We start from the raw sequence: 19754 nt of genomic DNA, 5'->3' as shown, positions 1-19754 counted from the left end.
TAGTGGCACATCAGAACGGATTCTATAATAATCGCATTTAGCGTTAACCGCTAAATTGTGTTATTGTTGGCGTCGCCATACCACGTGCCTTTGTTTATAAACATGACCTTGGCACGCGCAGCTGCAAACATTACGTCAACACATGACGTCATCAGTTGCTACGTCATCACACTACGCGACAGATAACGGTGAGTTACCTCACTTCTCGCATCATCACCGAACTCGCCTGTCGCGCACAGCTATTAACCCCCTTGATGCCGAGGTTTTTTTAGGCGCACATTTTCATACGGCTTGAAAAGTGAACGTTGTGCGAGAATTGCGCTCGCGTGGTCCTGGATCTACGTACGGCTATAAAATTACACAGAATTGTAGAATATTAAATTTCCTATCCGTTGGTATAAATATAAGTGCAACTACCTTAGCGGTTTGAGAAATAGACACTGCTAAATGTTGTCCAAAGTTTGTTATGCGTTAAAAAACAGTAAATTTATCCGCTTTTTATCGCGCACCGATAAAAGCACGGTGCTACGAATTTTTTAATGTGGCATCTTTACGGAAAGTGTGAGCGAAGAAAATATAGCCTGATACAGGAACGACATAAGTGTATATGAATTGGGTTTATGTGCTTGTGCATAACGTTATACACTCAACATTAAAAATGACTCGCAATAAATGTCAAAAATGGATTTTCTTCTATGACGTCAAACGACGACACAGAGGTCATACACGTATAATGATAAGAGGTGAATAACTCCGTTATGCGTAACACTAGGTCAATGTAACTCAGATCACTTGGAGAGAATTTGTTGTGGATACGGACGCTATATTTTCGTTATTTTGTGTTCACGGTGAACCAAACTATTCCAATTCAAAGTTCTCCAATTTGAGCGGATGCAGTTTGGTAGTTGCACAATTTACAAGAAAAATGACAACGTATTACATGTGAAAGCACGTTATAGCGATTTGGATGGCCCTATCCGATATATAAGTTAGTTCTTAGATTCCCATATTCTCCTGTTTGTGTAGATGTAATTTGACTAATTTTGCATCGTTATTACCAGAATACTAGCCATATCTTCAAATGTAATGAAATTGCTGAAAATAATACATTTTAGTTGACGTCATTGGTTGTTTTATGCATTTTGCGACGTCGGAAAAAGACGACATTGGTATGCTGATTGGTATATATCTCCCCTAACTTCCATTAATGGTATAAAAGGTCTCGGCTTCTACGTCAGAATTTAACACTCTTTAGACGAAACATAACATGACTGATTTTTCCATTGAAATAGTGTCCTGAATATATCAACAATTAGACGGTTTGACAGCGTATCTTATTGTGAACAACACGCGCACCTGTTTGGCATCAATTTAACGTAAATAAAAATAATATTTCACAACACCAGAATATTTTGTTTGGGATAAGAATTTTTTGTTTGTTTATGATTATTTAGCTATTTCTCTTCATACGTATGCAATGAACGATGCGAAAAGATAGCTTTTTATATATGGAACTATATATTAGAATATGGATGTAAGATTTGTCCGAATTAACACATGAAATGGTATATATATTTTTCAACAATTTTCCTAAAAATGTAGTTAGAGTTTGATATCCTGTCATCACAATATTATTTAATCGAATATGAATTGATTATATTATCGAAAACATTGATACAGAATCATAAAAAGTTTCCAACAAACGCGTACCTGGCCGATCAATATGCATCATTCTTTTGTCTATAAAACGACACAAAATTATGCAATGAACAAGACAATTCCTTTAAATATGTGTGCATATACATTTCATGCCATATATAAATCATTTTCAAAAATATTATCAGTTTTACATATAAGGTTGAATTAAATCACCGTTCATTAACCTGTTCATATGAAATTGGAATATTAGTCCAAATAAATTGAATATTGTACATCATAGGAACTAAAGTAGTTGCAGTTATGGCTACGTTTGATCTTCTAACACTTGTGTAAAGGTTTAGAATATGGTGTATTGCACTAAATATGTCAATTTCTTATGTAAATATGATTCAAACAATCAAAAACTTTCAAAGAATAAAACACCGTAAACCCTATATGCACGTATGATATGATATTGAACAAGGCTAAATGTAGATACTGAAGTCAGTTTCATGAAAAAGTTTCTGAACTATACGCAAAATATACACCATAATACTGACAGTGTAATCGGAAGGATTGGGCGATTGCGTTTACTCTTGTTCAACCGACCTTCACCTCAAAGAAATTGCCTAATATGTACAACAATGTTGACGTATGACATCACTACCGCTGACCGATTTCTTACAAAATGGCGGCTTTGCTGACAAGGGTACACAGGATTTTGCGTGGACCCTTCCATTGATTCAGGGATCGTTTGTACATAAATATGAGATGTAAGTAATCAGAATGATTCTGACTATCTGTGTATTGTTATATGTTTTTATCGTTTTCACTATAAGTAAGAGAAAAAGCCAGAAATGCTGATAATTACCGTTGTCGTTCTGCGTGATTTAGCGTCAGTCATGGCGTCACGCTGCACGGAAACTTTGACAATTTCTTATGAATTATCAAATCATTGCATTGTATCTATTTATAATTTCCTATTGCTTGCTATGATACTCTTTCCATGCATATTCCAAAGGTATTGAGCCATTGCAAGCAATGAATAGACGGATGAATGTTGAAAAAATTCAGAAAATGCTACCCAGTGTAAAATCGGAATTTGTCTTTTGTTTACATTTCAGACAAGCGCAGTCTTTCAAGCACAGCGTTCGTTTTCACACCCAATATGTTTCGTCTCATTTTATCTAGACAGTTGGTATTGGTGACACAGACCAGTTGCAATTTGATTCTAAAATGTATGGGGAATTCAGTGATGCATTTTTCGAAGCTGAATATGAAATATACGTGATGTAATAGGCGTCTCAATACCGGCCTTCGCGAAACGTGATTTTGTAAACACTATCCAATATGGCGGAAAGCGCTCTACGGCGTTCGTGTAAGTGCATTTTCGAAAACATCCCAACCGATTCTAGATTCATCGGCAACGTTTCAGAATTATAATTAGCGATTTCATGTAAAACTGATATCAGTGATCATGAATATGTTATTTTTGAAATTCAATACTCCCAGTAATTATCCGATTTTCACATTTCAAAACATACAGCAAATAACGCTGTGAATCGCGATTTCGTACTGTGTCAAAAATGGCGACATTTTCGATGAAGCCTATTTTGAAAGGACATTTTCAGCACTTGAGCTTTGTCTAAAATAATAGTGGATGGTATCAAGAAACAGGAAATTTCCCGCAGAATTCGAAACTGTGAAGTGTATTTGTGTGCGTGGGATATTTTGAATTTTATTGGACTTGACATTGAGGGTTGAAGGGGAAGGACATATATGTCCCTGTGGCATCAAGGGGGTTAAGCCGGCTAGACAGCGTGATGGTTAGAGCGTTGGACTCGTACTCCAGCGTACGGGATAGCGATAGAAACTTTTAAAACATCTCGCGCATACCAAAGCTATATTAGGTTCTAATAAAATACCCACAAATAATTAACTTAATCTAGTTAATATTTACTAGCTTGGTTTCTATTAATTACGTTGTTGTAGCAATTTTTGTGCTCTCCGATCTATATGTTACAGATGTGGCCTGGGTAATTGGCGACAGCTACATGGACAGAACGAGGGGAAGCTTGGAGCAACGTCTTGGCACTAGACGATGGCAAGTCCGAGGCGGGAGTCGATGGCGCCATTTCCGATCTTCCCTTAACAACCTCTTGGCTTCTGCGGGTAACACCACTCCCAAATGGCTCGTGATCCATTTAGGTTCAAACGACATGTGCCAAATGTCCGCCAGGTGCATGCACGACGACATCCTATACGATTTGCTGTATGCCAAGCTACGTCTGCCGGACACCAGGTTGGTGTGGTCCTTCATGTTGCCACGTGTTGAGTGGCCGGCAGCTGTGAACATTAAAGAGCTTGAACTTTCTCGCAAAAAGCTCAATCGAAGACTGGCTAACAGAATTGAAGACCTACATGGGATCAGCGTCCGCCATGATCAGATTGATCCAGTCGAATGTAGATCGGAACATTACTTGGCTGACGGGGTGCACCTGTCACTCAGTGCAGTGCACAATATTATCAATGCTTTAACTGCCAACTAACTCAGATAATGCTAAAATAACGTCAATAAGTGAGCACACGCGTTCCATAATTTTCCGCTAATTTGGGGTTGTTTCTGCTGTTCGTCTATCCACTGTTTTCTAATACCTATATCGTGCCGGCGATTTGTATCGCGGTGGCCAGTTTGGGGTGAGAAGCTCTCAATCGCTATGCTGCTGGTTGTCCGCTTTCACAGCGGAAACCCCATAATCATAATTCCTACCTGCTTTACAGCGTCTGCTTGGTCACAGCGGAGAGGTGATAGGTAATATGCTCTCGCTGCTACTTCTCACCCCTGTATAGCCATCCACACATATTGGCCACTACTTCCCGAGAAACTATCTTCCTTTTATTTATGACGCTAGTCCAGCAATAACTGAACAGTAGGATTAAATAGATTAATAGATATTTAACCTCATTAATTGTTATTAGCCTAAAATGGTTTAGTTGTCACATTGTCCCTTTTGAGCTCTGGCTAACGTAAGGTATATTCATGGGCAATACTCTGTCGGCATCTTACCAGCAGGACCTTCATTCGCAGTTGTAGTCATCGGCGTTATTGAGGTAGACGTGTACAGCTCTAGAAACCAAATATAGACCAAAGCATTATTGTTAGAGCAGAAGTTAATGTTCTCTTTCGAATTTGCGGCATTTTGGGATATCCTTGAGGTTAATTATTTCGCCTTAGGTACATGGGTCCAAAAGGAAGCTTGTTCGTTATATCCCTGGTTCCTGGCGTACGTATATGGACAGTGCATTGGATTCTGCACAGCAAATATCCACACTTAAACCTAAACCAATGTACCTACTAGACTATTTACAAATGCATCATTGATTTTCAGTTGCTTGTTGACAGCACATTTTGGTATCAGCCGCGTCCGACTAGATCAGATAAACTTCACAGATAAACAAGTGGATGCATAAATTAATGAAAAAGTCAACATTAACATGTTGAAATGACATCAGGCGTAATTCGAACGGAGATGAAAACATCTGACACTAATTTCCTACTGGTGTGTATCTTTGTACTCATGAAAGAGTATTCTCTTGACCAAAAATATCATAATCCTTTCAATTTTAGGTCATCTTTCAGAACTTGGTTATGCATCCTACCATCCACTGTCTATCACCACAACTGCTGTACCTGGGTAACTGACGTAGCATTCGTCATGGCTGATGAGTACGGTGCTGCAACATTCCATGGTGTAGATGGGGATGATCATGTCACTCAGGTAGCGGTTCTCACACAGTTTTTGATGACAGCCACCTGCCTGAATCTCGTTTTCCGTACATGGATCTGAAATAATCATGTACAGCTCGGTTATTCAATAAGCCAAAGTTCTATATATTCAAGCATTGGCCAGAGTAGCAAATTTAATTTACAAAAACTATGAAATACTGGTACATGCTAAAAGCAGGGCTCGTTTTAGTATACCCAGAACATTAACACGTGTATATTAATCACTTTCAAATAGGGATGACACCATGTGTCAAAAAACAAACACAATAGACAAAAGTGTAATACCCGTCTATATGGATATTGGGTGTTTAGCTGAGATCATATTTAGGAACCTATTTTTGTGTTATGGCGATTACTTCCCTCAAAATGCAAGCGGCAAAATATATTTCCATTTGTTATCACTAAAAGTACCACTGACTGACTGACTGAGTTTTGGTTTTACGCCGCTTTTAGCAATATTCCAGCAACATCACGGCGGGGGACACCAGAAATGGGCTTCACACATTGTACCCATGTGGGGATTCGAACCCGGGTCTTCGGCGTGACGAGCCAACGCTTTAACCACTAGGCTACCCCACCGCCGCCTAAAAGTACCATGATTCATTCACTGACTACATTTGAGCTTATCGTGTTCCACCACTAACCGAAACGTTCCCAGCGAAGTAGAGATAAGAATAGTTATTTCTCCAAACAACATATGGAACACTAGTAGTGCCATCTTTCACTTGATAGTGTGGCACTGCAGTTTTCTATGTGTTCATGAAATTCATTCCAATACAGTAAAGTAAACAGAAACATTGAAAGGAATTATTACTGCGCAATGCCATTCAGAAAGTTGCCAAACGTACTATATGTTATACCCTGTATTACACGTTCTCAGAAAAGTACACACTTCTGAACTTTAGGGGCTGAGTCCTAGCTTGGATTCGACCCCACAATCTAATAGCCAGGCACCTAATTGCGAGCACACAAGCCGCGCTGGCTGAGTGGGTTACATTGCTGACTTTGTGTGCGACTGCCTGACTCTGAGAGCACAATCCCAATAACATACGAAAGTGTGATAACGTATGTCATTCCTCTCAAAAGAAAGTATGACTATGTTTCGCACTGAAAAAAACACAATAGTCAAACTATTCCACTGTCGGTTTTGTACACGATTCACGAGGAAAGTGCCCGTTATATGATGCAGAACATGCTTACACAGCTGCCCTGAGGATGGATCTGAAAAGGAGAGAGACAATGGTAAATTTGACATAATGATTGCAAATGCTGAAACAATATTAGTATACTAAACATTTCTACCTCACAAAGACATTACGAGGGTGTGACGAGACATCTGTATTCTGAGAATGGATATATCATTGATGTTGATCATGTTGACTGAGCATTGTGTCTTTCATTACGAACTCAACTAAAGGAAACTATTTTCACAATGAACACATGTGCAGTAACCTGACGGATATAAAGGACTGTCATCCGAAACCACACTGGCTTGTGCTTCATCTGTTTAATAAAATATCGTTTTGCAGGAATAAAATAATATGGTAGATACGTTTTATCACATGTCATGAAGGCTCGTAAGACAGAATAGCAGACGAACACAGTCGTACCTCTTGTGAAGTCTGGTGGCGTTGGGTAAGATGTAACTGTCGTTGTGCCTGGAAACAGTCGGTGATGTAAGGAATGTTAATCGTTTCATAAGCCACAGGTACATATGTGTTTATGGAATGTATCCTTCAATTGTTTTGTTTTCATTTTGAAACAACATTTTATATTGTGCTTTCGCTGATACATGCATAATCAATCTATGGTTATGTTTAATGCATTCTTCACATGTCGCGGAAATACTCCAAAGAAAAGAAACAGACGGAATCATATGGCTTCGTAAGCTTTGCTACAATTTGACAACCACCGGTAACCTATGGGGCAAAATAACTCTACATTCGGCATGGTAAAATGACATGTGTGTTTTGAATAGGTTGTTGTCACTGTATTACTTTCCAAATAGTAGTACATCAGAACGGATTCTTTCGTAATTGAATAGTGGATTAGATATCATAAATAGATATTTAACCTCACTCAGAGTTAATCGCCTAAGATTAGTTCTTCTCGTTGTCCTTTTTGAGCTCTAGTTAACGTGATTTGGTCTGTTAAACCTGGCAATAATCTGTCGGCGTCTTACCAGTAGGACCTTCATTCGCAGTTGTCGTCATCGGCGTTGTTGAGGTAGACGTGTACAGCCCTAGAAGCCAAATGAAGACCAAAGCATTAATGTTACAACACAAGCTAATGTTGTCTTTTGAATTTGCCGGAGTCTCACTAGTGACGTTGAGTTCGATTAAGTACATGGGCCCCAAATACGAAGTCCCTGTATTATATCCCTAGAAAGTGTAAGTATGGAATGAGAAATATTAGCAATATATATAACACCTTTCATTTCACTGTAAAGTACTTCAAATGTAAAAAGACCACTGTAGAGACTGGTCCCCTTCCAGAATGGTAAAAATTGAAAGTGACAAAGTATGGAATGAGAAATATCAGCCGTGTCAGACTAGCTTTTCGTTTCTACCCAGGTCAAACATTTGCAAGTATTCAACTTCTAGAGATAAAATGGATGGATTATTAATGATAAAAGTCCACAAACAAACATGTTAAAATGAAATATCGCTCAATTCGAACTGAGTTAGTGAGTTTACTTTAACGCCACACTCTAATTCGAACTGAGTTGATAACATCTGATACTGATTTGTAACTGTTTCCTTCCTTTGTACTCATGGAAGAATATCCTATTGGCCAAAACGATCATTTCATCTTTAGGTCATCTTTCAGAACGTGGTTATGCATCCTACCTCCCACTGTCTACCACCACAACTGCTGTACCTGGGTAACTGACGTAGCATTCGTCATGGCTGTTGAGTACAGTGCTGCAACATTCCATGGTGTAGATGGGGACGATCATGTCACTCAGGTAGCGGTTCTCACACAGTCTTTGATAACAGCCACCTGCCTGAATCTCGTGTTCCGTACATGGATCTGAAATAAACATGTACAGCTCGGTTATTCAATAATCCAAAGTTCTATATAATCAAGCATTGGCCAGAGTAGCACATTAAATCTTACAAAACTAAGAAATAATGCGTATGCTAAAAGCAGGGTTCGTTTTTATTCAAGGATTACTTCCCTCAAAATGCAAGCAGCAAAACATTTTCCAACACAATAGTTATCACGAGTAATACCATGGTTCATTTAAGACTCTGACTGCAGTTGAGCTTATCGTGTCCCACCATTAACCAAAACGTTCCCAGTGAAGTAGAGATATGAATAGTTATTTTTCCAAACAACATATGGAACACTAGTAATGTCATCTTTCACTTGATAGTTTGGCACTGCAGTTTTCTATATGTTCATGACATCCATTCCAGTACAGTAATGTAAAAAGAAAGATGTAATTTTTTAAGTAAAATTGATATTTTTAAACTTTTCCTAACTCATGATCTTTTGCTTATCTCCCGTTCCCTTGCAAATAGTAGTGGAACACTTGAATCCCTTGAAATTCCCGAAGCGGACGTAAAAATACACTCACCCACGAGTTGCCTCCCTTTTGCCCTTTTCCCGCGCAAACAGTCAGGTGACCTGCCTTACTTGTCACTCTCTCCTGAATGTCTGCCCATGTACTTGGATCTGCTGTGAAATCCCAAGTGTCTTCAACGGGGAAGTTGGGAGGGCTTCTCGTCATGAGTCAGGATAAGTATAAAAATATATATTTTACTTAAAAAATTACATATTTTTACTTATCCTGACTCATGATCTTTTGCTTATAGAATCCGACAGATTAATGGTGGGTCAAGCCACTTCGTGGATTCATCAGCTGTCCTTAGATACGTCCTGTATCCCCCTCATGGGAACTAGTTATTTGTTGAACCTCGTGGCAAACAGGTCTATGCAAGGGGATCCTATTTCCCTTATGATGAGCCGAAACGTTTCTGGATGGAGCATCCATTCCGTAGGTGACGGGTGCAGTGGTCGGGAGAGAGCGTCTGGAAGTACGTTCTTGGCTCCGGGTATGTGACACGCCTTTATCCAGATGTTTGCTTCCTGTGTGATCTGGAACAACTGGAATGTGAGCTGTAGCAGGCTCGGAGACCTTTTGGATCCTTGCCGGTTTATGGAGAATGCCACAAACGTTCGACCTCTTGAGGATGTCTGTCAGCGAGATAGGGTCGAAGCTCTCTACTAGATGTTTTATCAGGAACCGTTGCAGCGGTCTTAGTTGTAACCGTCCTGTGCGAGTCAAGTCCTGCGCCGAGGTTAGTAGACCGAGTAGAACTTGCCATATAGATGTCAAATGGTCCGATAAAAAGTATTGGTCCTTCTTCTGTGTAATCAGGGCTGAATAAATCATTTTATCCTCTTCCGAACTTGAATTCTCGAATTTATTGATCAATGCTTCATTGATGGCTCTGGACCTGGCCAACCCGAAGAAGGATCTCCTTGTAGCAGTATCAAGTTGAGATAACTTTTTGTCTTCCACTTTATACATCTTGTTTCGGGAGTCATTGACTAATGTTATCATCCCATTCCGGCGCCTTTGTAAATGGATCCATATGATGTAAGGGGAATCTCTTCACATTAAATGATGGTAGGTGCTGACTCTGGTACTTGGATGCTTTCGCAAAAGCTGTGCGTAGGTTAGAGGCTACTTTGGATATAGGTTCAATCGGAGGGATAGGGACGGAGTCAAAGTCGTCGTTGCCCATCATATAATGTAGACTTCATCTATATCCTTAGAAGGAGACTCCAAGGTCAACCCGTTGGCAATCCACGCTGTAACCTCTGGGTCTCGGAAGACGAAGTCTGCTTGCAGATCCAAAGTCTCCTGAATATTAGTGCTAGGACTCAACGACTCATCCATCTGCGAACATGTATCCCTTCTTGAACCTTCATCATCCTTTCGCGAACCTCTGTCTGAAGATTCCTCCCTATGCGAACGTCTATCTTGGGAGTGCTCTCTTCGCGAACCTCTATCTGTAGATACATCTCTTTGCGAACCTCTGTGAGGTGAGCTAACCCCTCGCGAACGTCTGTCGTAGGGCGAACTTCTGTACTGTGAGCCTTCTCTTCGCGAACCTCTGTCTTGTGGTGAGTGACTTCGCGAACGTCTGTGAGAGATATGAGATCTCGACCTAGAGCAGCTAGGTGTAAGAGATGGATCCTTCAATGTTCTCGAACGTTGAGGGTTCTCAGATGTAGAACTGTGAGTAGGCATCTCATCTCTTCTATCCTCCAAGATGACAGAGTCGTCCGACTGTGGAGACCTTCGCAAAGGTGTACGTTCGCCAACGTAGTCTTGAGACGTAGTTCTATGAGGAGTAGGTTCGCGCAGGTCCGTAGGTTTGCACAGTCCGTAGGTTTGCGCACGGTGTCGGTAGATGAGAGGCTTTTCCTAGCCTTTGCTTCTTCCTGGAACCTACGTTCCATCATGGCCATCATCTGGTTGGTGAATTGTTTCATAAATTCGCCCGAGTCAAAGTTCTGCATAGGTTGAAGCTGCTGCGGTGTAGACGAAGCGTTCGCGAACGCTGATGAGTTCTGTGCCTCAACTTCAGTCCGTTGAGAAGTAGGTGGTAGTTCGTCAAACAGCTGTCCTGCTGTGACCGTTGTAGGGGACGATCTAGTAATGGGGGGTCATCAAAGACGTCTAATTCGTGTAGAGGTAATATCTCTTCGTTGAAAGATTTCTGCTGCGTTGACATACTAGCACGCGTAGATTTGCCCTCCGATCTGGTAACAGATGCTTTCTTCTGCGATGTAGCAGAAGATGATGTCTTTTTCTTAGCCTGGGAGGAGTCAACTGCGTTGAAGACGATCTCTTCTTGGCCCCCTTACCAGCAGACTGCCCCTGTAACGCACTAAACATAGCACCAGTATTATGAAGTAGTAGCAAGCAACATACGGGTTGAAGGCTGATCTCCTGTTTTATCAACTGTGACTTGAGATGACTTTCTCACCCGATCCATGGCACGTCTGTAGATATAAGACAAATATTGATTAAATTGAAGATTTGATAAATGAACACAATAAGTACAGCGCAAGCTGGAATTACATGGTTTTATGCAAGAAGGGCACTGGGGGATCAGCCACGGATATCCTGTGCCTGCAAACACTGCAAGATTTAATGAAATGTAAACAAGGTTACATAACGATGAAAAACCAACTCAAATGTAAATAATTTCTACAATTTGTTTACAAATACTACATAGCAGTAATAGCCAAATCCATATACAGCGTAATTTTGAAGAATAGGACCTAAATAAAAAGGATATAATGCCGTATACGGGACTCCAGTGCTCGCCCAACCATCCGCTTGGGCGAAAAGGGAGAGTGTGACAAGTAAGGCACGTCACATGAGTGTTTGCGCGGGAAAAGGGCAAAAGGGAGGCAACGCGTGGGTGAGGGTATTTTTTACGTCCACTTCGGGAACTTCAAGGGATTCAAGTGTTCCACTACTATTCGCAAGGGAAAGGGAGATAAGCAAAAGATCATGAGTCAGGATAAGTAAATATCATTGAAATGAATTCTTACTGCGCAATGCCATTTAGGAAATTGCCGAACGTACCATATGTTATATCTGGTATTACACGTTCTCAGAAAAGCACACACTTCTGAACTTTAGAGGTTGAGTCCCAACTACGATTCGAACCCACAATCTCATAGCCAGGCACCTAATCGCCAGCACACAAGCAGCGCTGGCTGGGTGAGCCACATTGTTGAATTTGTGAGCGACTGCCTGACTCTGAGAGCGTAATCCCAATAATATACAAAAGTGTAATAACATATGTCATTCCTTTCAAAAGAAAGTATCACTACGTTTCGCACTGATAGAAACACAATAGTCCAACTGTTCCACTATGTCGGTTTTGTACACGATTAAATGATGCAAAACATGCTTACACAGCTGTCCTGAGGATGGATCTGAAAAAAAGAGAGACAATGGTAAATTTGACATTACATCCAAAGTGGCTGCAAGAATTATATGCTCCCCAGGGAGTTGAGATTGAAAAATGCGATCTGCCGTTGTGATTGACATTCAGTGATCGAGGGAAACACTAAGCACCTTTGAGCAGCTGAGCGATATTGGAGATATACAGATATCATATAATAAATAAATAAAAAACAAACAAAAGAAAATCAGTAAACATTGTTACCTCACAAAGACATTATGAGGGTGTGACGAGACATCTGTATTCTGACAAGGGGTGTATCATTGATGTTGATCATGTTGACTGCGCATTGAAATTGTTTCTTTCCTTACGAATTAAACTACAGCAAACTATTTTCACAACGAACACACGTATAACAAACTGACGGGTATAAAGGACTGTTATCCAAAACCACATTGGCTTGTGCTTCATCTGTTTAATTAAATATCGTTTTGCAGGGATAAAACAATATGGTAGAAACGTTTTATCACATGTCACGAAGGCTTGTAAGACATAATAACAGACGAACACAGTCGTACCTCTTGTGAAGTCTGGTGGAGTTGGGTAAGATGTAACTGTCGTCGTGCCTGGAACAGTCGGTGATGTAAGGAATGTTAATCGTTTCATAAGCCACAGGTACATATGTATTTGTGGAATGTATGGTTCAATTATTATATTTTTCATTTTAAAACAATATTTTATGTTGTACATTCGCTGACACATGCATAATCAATCTATGGTTATGTTTAATGCATTCTTGACATGTCGCGAAAATACTCAAAGAAAAAGAAACAGACGGAATCATATGGCTTCGTAAGCTTTGCTACAATTTGACTACCACCGGTCTAAACATGTGAGCGGATGCCTGCATGAGTGCATAAGTGGTTGAGTGAGTGAGTTTGGTACCATTGTTTTAGAAATATTCAACGTCACGTTTCAGAGAAATTAATGTGGGGAACAACTCTGCACCTCCGAAGGCTCCACCCCTAAACCTGAAAGATATCATATCTAGCACGTCTGATGTATATTTATATGACGTGATCTCACCTTTGTGAGTTGTTCGGGAGGGAGACAGTATGTCGGACTTTCAAATCCTGCGTTGGTTGCTGACAGAGATGGCGGCGAATATTGATTACAAAAGGGTTTGCCATGACAAAGCTTTTTAAAACACTTTCGTTTTAATTTTTCCTTCGTTCGTTTGTTTGTTTGTTTGAATGATGAAATTCTTGACCATATACCCGACAGGTTTAAATAAATGAGCGTTTATATATGAAAGATATGACTTAGTCCAGTGTTGTCCTCTTATCCATAAACAAGTCACGGTTACAGTGTTGGAATATTTGTCTCGCCTATTGCTTTACAAACATGAAACTTGTTTAGGGAGCAAAAACATTTTCAGAACATCCGGCATGGCAAAATGACATGGGTTTTGGAATAGGTAGTTGTCACTGTATTACTTTTCGGCTAGTAGTACATCAGAACGGATTCTATAATAATTGAATAGTTAATTAATGTCACAGATAGATATTTAACCTCATTGAAACTTAATTGCCTAAAATCGTTTAGTTATTTTTATTGAGCGTTGGGGAACTTGCATTTGGTCTGTTCAGCTTGGCAATAATCTGTCGGTATCTTACCAGTAGGACCCTCATTCGCAGTTGTCGCCATCGGCGTTGTTGAGGTAGACGTGTACAGCCCTAGAAACCAAATGAAGACCAAAGCATTATTGTTAGAACACAAGCTAATGTTCTCTTTCGAATGTGCCCGAGTCTCTCTAGTGACGTTGTGATATCCTTGAGGTTAATTATTTCGCCTGTGATCGATTAAGTACATGGGTCCCAAATATGAAGTCAATGTATTATATCCCTAATAAATGTGAGTATGGAATGAGAAATATCAACAATATATACTGATAGCATCTTTCATTTCCCTGCAAAGTACATGAAATGTAAACAGACCACGATAGAGACTGGTCCCCTTCCAGACAAATAAAAATGATAAGTGAAAAGGTATGGTATGTGAAATATCAGCTGTGTCAGACTAGCTTTTCGTTTTCCTCAAGGTCAAACATTTGCAAGTATTCAACTTCTTAGACATAAAATGGATGGATTAATTAATGAAAAACGTCCACACATGAACATGTTAAAATGAAATAAAATATCAGATACTGATTTGTTACTGTTTTCTTTCTTTGTACTTATGAAAGAATACCCTGCAACATATGTTATATTTGGGATAACACATTCTTAGTATAGTACACATTCTAGTACTTTTTATGGTACTTTTTTCGGTTGAGTCTCATCCGGGATTCGAACCTACACCCTCAGAGTCAGGCACCAAATTGCCAGTACACAGAATACCCTATTGGCCAAAAATATCATTATACTTTCGGCTTTAGGTCATCTTTCAGAACGTGGTTATGCACCCTACTCCCACTGTCTACCACCACAACTGCTGTACCTGGGTAACTGACGTAGCATTCGTCATGGCTGTTGAGTATGGTGCTGCAACATTCCATGGTGTAGATGGGGACGATCATGTCACTCAGGTAGCGGTTCTCACACAGTCTTTGATAACAGCCACCTGCCTGAATCTCGTTTTCCGTACATGGATCTGAAATAATTATCAACAGAACCCCGATCCACAAAGCGTTCGCACCTCTACGACATTCGCAAGCCTACGATAAACTATAGAGTTACGACAGGTCGTAACGTTACGAATGCTTTGTGGATGAGGACCCTCGGTTGTTTAAGAATCCAAGATTCATGAAAAGTGATTAGGGTAACCTATGTACAAAGTACAAATCCAGTGTATAAAAGCAAAATACAGCCACTCACATATATCGAACGAAACATGGACTGAAAGAAAACCCCGTTGTTCGACTTCATCTAGGTCATGGGCACCTGTCAATGTATCACTATCGAATAGTGGTGACACCAGTGTGAAAACAAACGAGGTGACAGCAACCAAAACGTAATAACCACGTACATAGAATTATGATTTTCCCAGCATGATCGCACTAGTGAATATTTTGTCTTTGTAATTACTGTGCTATTATCAAAAGAACAGCAACAAGTAAATAAATAGAAAACCCAACAATTTCCTTGATTCTGAATATATCCTGCGCTTGTGGAAATGAATCTGTATCGTACGACGATGATACAAGACACAACCTCTTCGATGAGGCACAAAAAGAATAGTTCTAAAATTATGTCTTCAAAAGCAATATATCTAACACTAATAATAACATCTTTCAGTGAACGGTAAATGATCTAACTGTACCGAACACAATTAATGTAAACTTGGCAGTATAGCAGTGTAACTGTTTTTTATGTATATGGTATCTCAAACCTATACCAATATGGGAAAGTACACTGCAATACATTCCTTTTTAAAGAAGTGTTTTGTTTAGGACTCGTCGAGAATAGCTGCAAAATATGTTGATGCTACGTAAGACAATATTCATTCGCTCATTCCTATTTAGCCCCGATAATAACACAACGATACGCCATTTTGCTATTGCTGGTCTTGTGAAAGATTATCCCGTGAAGATCCGGGTTAGAATGAACCTTCAGTAACCCATGCTTGTCGTAAGAGGCGACTAACGGAATCGGGTGGTCAGGCTCGCTGACTTGGTTGACACATGTCATCGGTTCCCAATTGCGCAGATCAATGCTCATGCTGTTGATCATTGGATTGACTGGTCCAGACTCGATTATTTACAGACCGCAGCTATATAGCTGGAATATTGATAAGTGCGGCGTAAATCAAAACTCACTCACTCACTCACTCACTTGTGAAAGATTCACAACGAGAGAGGAAAGATGTACCGCAGACAATACTCACACAGCTGTCCCGAGGAAGGATCTGAAAAAGGGAGAGAGACAATGGTAAATTTGACATTGCAGATGTTAAAACAATATTGGTAAACATTGTTACCTCACAAAGACATTATGAGGGTATGACGAGACATCTGTACTCTGACAAGGGATATATCATTGATGTTGATCATGTTGACTGCACATTGTGAATATTTTCTAATTATGAAATTTGGATTGCACATGACATAGCACCATTGGTGAACAAAGTGACCTTAGAATGACATTTAGTTGTTGTAAACAATACTTTAAAATATCACAAGGTGTATGTTATTTATATTTATTTTGTTGACTGCACGTTCTCTTAAGTGTTATTACGAAATAGTTTACTACCAATGAACTATCGTGAAAAAAAGTAGGGTGTTCTTTAACTTTAAAGTCTTGCAAGTAGTGTACTACTTTAAGCTAGAATGATTTGTGAACTCGTGAAGCAGTTCATCAGGCCTTCCAAAGAAAACTTTCCCACTGTGCAGAAAAACGCAGAAAAGCCCACATTAATCGTGGAAATAGCAACATAAACATAATACCCCGCTACTGAAACAGCAGTGGTCATGTGGTTATTTTTTGGATTATGACATCAAATAGGATCAAGAGTGACGATGTAGTTTACATAATTTTACGAAACTGCCTTTGCTTGTGATTACACAGCTTAAACGAAACAATTTCTCGGTTTTGAAGGTAGGAATAATCTTGATACAACACACAATGCCATTTAGAAAGTGGTCAAATGTAACATGTTATATTTGGGATTACACTTTCTCAGTAAAGTACTGATTCTAGTACTTTTGTTGGGGTCTGTCCTACTCTGGGGGTATGGGTTTGAATCCTGGGTTTGACTCAACCCAACAAAGTACTAGAATCTGTACTTTACTAAGAAAGTGTAATCCCAAATTTAACAAATACCAGAACATGATACTGATGAAGTCGTACCCCTTGTGAAATCTGGTGGAGTAGGGGAAGGAGTAACGGCCGTCGTGTACACCGCTGCAACATTAGATACGACCGGTTATGTTAGGAATATTATTGAATTTATCAGCCATAATACATTATGCGTTTGTTAAATGTGTCGTCATACAATAACATATCGTTTACAAACAGTCTTTTCTGCTATAATTTTACGGAATTAAAACACGTTTTACCCCAAATATAACATGTGTTTCAATTAGAACACAGTCAATTGGGTTTTAAAATCTTTCATATGCTGAAACTAGAACAAAGAGTAATAAAGGAAAATGTCTTACCTGTGGTAGTAAAAGGGAACATCTCTAAAATGAGAAAGCACATTCGTTAATGTCACTGTGTATGTGATAAAATGTCCTGTTTCATGTTGTAAATAATGACTGCTGTCTATTCAAATCTGGACCAGACAATGCAGTGATTGACCTCACAATCATCGATCTACACAAATGGGATACCATAACATGCTCATACCAAGTCAGCGAGCTTGCCTCACGACAGGAATGGGTTGCTGAAGACTAATTTAACCCGGATCTTCTTAAGGGAAAAATAGCCACAACCATTATTGACAGGATGTCCTTTTAGGCACTGCTACGGAACACACAGTAATGTGGCAATGAACCATTTTGAATTTTCAAAAACATTCTTTGCAGGATTTCCAAAACGGGAGACTTTAAGATCCATTGACCTATATATTGTATGTAAATCAATATAAAGAGTTTCCACAGAAAACATGTATACTAAAATGTAACTGTGCATAACATAAAATTGCGTAAAATAAACGTTTTTGGAAAAGTTAATAAAACTAATATAACCCTAATAATCTATAAAACAATAACCCTAAATCACCATGTTAGTAGCAAAGCACTTTGCATGAATATATATGTCACGTATGACGCATAGCACGATCACTTTGTGCACTTTGCCGCATGTTATTATCTTTAGCAAAATAATGCACTGTTACTGTATTCCAGTGGCATATATAGTGTACAGGTTTTCTTTGATCATTACACTGGAATCGTCACTGTTCATATTCATATTTTGTTCTTCAGCTATTTTCCAAAAATTACTTTTTGTCATCTGTCGTAAATGTTAAAAGAAGTTGTGAATCTTAAAATACAGCATCTTGAAATTTCAACTGATTTATTTTGGAATTATTAGCAAAAAATATCCAAAAAGATTTCGATATGTTCAGGAAAATCATATATGTTCGGGTACAAAAATATAATAGTCGTCCCCTAACTATATAATCCTTGATGTCATTGATTAGTTTTATTTGTTTGTTGTTCAACGCGGCACTAAGCAATATTCCAGCTATATGGTGGCGGTCTGTAAATATCGAGTCTAGACCAGACAATGCATTGATCAACAGCATGAGCATCGATCTACGAAACTGGGATACGATGACATGTGTCAACCAAGTCTTACCACCCGATCCAGTTAGTCGCCTCTTACGACAAGCATGAGTTACTGAAGACCAATTCTAACCCGGATCTTCTCTTGGATTAGTATCAAAGTTGAATCACCTTCACAGCTGGTATCACTGTAACCGTTCGTAGAGTCTCGGGTTGCAATATTCTCGGGTAGGCAACAGTACTCCGAAATGATGGGATAAAACAGGCTCATTAGTCTTCCTCCCACGCACTTCCGGTAAGTACAGTAATCTCCTATTTCATCAGTGGTGCAGGCTGTTAATCAGTGGTGTGGAAAATATGAAAACGTCAGTACAAACGATTACAGAGTCATGGCTGTAGGAAATAGGTTCCATATGGTGTAAAGGGCAAACAGATGTGAATATAGAATGAATTGATTACTGAAAATTAGTGATGACACCGGGCACCATAGTACATTTTTTATCAGCATGATCACAAATACCGATCACTCCACAAAGAGAGTTTGGAAGAAAACTGATGTTCAGTTTACTGATGACATTTTTTCAGGGAGTAGTTTGGTGTCATTAGTGTAACAAAATGCCATCAACTCTGATCACAATACGAACAAGGTAAACACAAAACGAGGGATGAGAATATCATGTTACTTGATTTGAAATAATCCATATTCATATACATACGTTCATTTAGAATGAAATATATAAGATAAAAAATATGAGTGAGTGAGTATGGTTTTACGCCGCTTTTAGCAATACTGCAGCAATATCACGGCGTTGGACACCAGAAAGGGGCTTCACACATTATACCAATGTGGGGAATCGATCCCGGGTCCTTAGCGTGACGAGCGGACGCTTTAACCATTAGGCTACCCCAACGTTCCCATTAATATGAAATAGCTACCATCATGGTATGACATTGTAGGCAGAGTGTTAAGAGAAATAATTTGCCTGACGCACATTCGTTCCATGTGTGTTTGGTAATACACTTCAAGTACAATTTGATGCATTTGAAAAAAATAATGTATCAAATAACCACCAGCATGGAATTGTAGTTAAAATTTACTTTAACGGGAACCAGTTCGGCTAACGTACATTCCTTCCAACTGGTCATGGTTGCGGTAATC

Source organism: Haliotis rubra, unplaced genomic scaffold (genome assembly GCF_003918875.1).
Source record: "Haliotis rubra isolate DU_JTF1 unplaced genomic scaffold, ASM391887v1 Scf1559, whole genome shotgun sequence".
In the NCBI taxonomy this organism is placed as follows: Eukaryota; Metazoa; Mollusca; class Gastropoda; order Lepetellida; family Haliotidae; genus Haliotis; species Haliotis rubra.
This window is presented reverse-complemented; position numbering follows the sequence as displayed.